This window comes from Corvus brachyrhynchos, unplaced genomic scaffold (assembly GCF_000691975.1).
Source record: "Corvus brachyrhynchos isolate BGI_N302 unplaced genomic scaffold, ASM69197v1 scaffold220, whole genome shotgun sequence".
NCBI classification, from domain to species: domain Eukaryota; kingdom Metazoa; phylum Chordata; class Aves; order Passeriformes; family Corvidae; genus Corvus; species Corvus brachyrhynchos.
The window spans coordinates 4,834,217-4,834,793 of record NW_008236209.1 but is presented as its reverse complement, the minus strand read 5'-3'; the positions used below and the strand labels follow the sequence as shown (position 1 = coordinate 4,834,793).

General features: G+C 46.8%; 1 long non-coding RNA gene across 3 annotated transcripts in view; it reads right to left on the bottom strand.

Annotated features, from left to right (window-relative positions):
- LOC108448717 overlaps positions 1–571 on the bottom strand; it is a 77,298-nt gene extending 76,727 nt beyond the window's left edge. For all 3 annotated transcript variants that reach the window (XR_001864698.1, XR_001864701.1, XR_001864704.1), the window contains exon 1: positions 294–571. This is a non-coding gene — a long non-coding RNA (uncharacterized LOC108448717). The remainder of the gene's footprint in view (positions 1–293) is intronic.
- Between the last annotated feature and the right edge of the window lie 6 nt (positions 572–577).

The window sequence follows — 577 nt, the reverse complement described above, 5'->3', positions numbered from 1 at the left end:
CCGCAAACTTCATTTTTTATTTACTTTTCCTTATTTTTTATTTATTTTCCCGGTCGCCCCCCCCTCCCCGCACCCCCGCGGGTGCGCAGCGCAGCGCTCGCCCGCCGGGGACCCGCAGCGTCCCCGATATATCGCGATCTTGCCCCAGCCAGGCAGCCCGCTCTGCTCCTCGCCACCCAGCCCTGCCTTTACCCCTCTCACACGCTGCCCCGGCGAGAAATTATTGTGATTATTATTATTATAATGAGGAAAGCGATGGGACCCGGCTCCGAAGGAACCAGAGGAGCGCTCACCTTATTTAGATCTATTTTCTCATTTTCTTGAATTTTCTTCAGATCTGTCTTCTCAGAGAAACTAATGCCTTAATGACTTTCTGGTAGCTGCAAGCCTTCTTTTATTTCTGCTAAATATATGAAAATGTATGCAAATTTAAATCAAGCTTAACCTAGGAGCTCTTGCAATATATTTAATGGAATTTCAAACCAATAAGGGGACTCTGATGCAGTCTTCTGGAAGTGCAAATATAATTACGCAGCTCGGTTACCTCCAAAACGATGCAGGGAAAGGTCATTTTGGA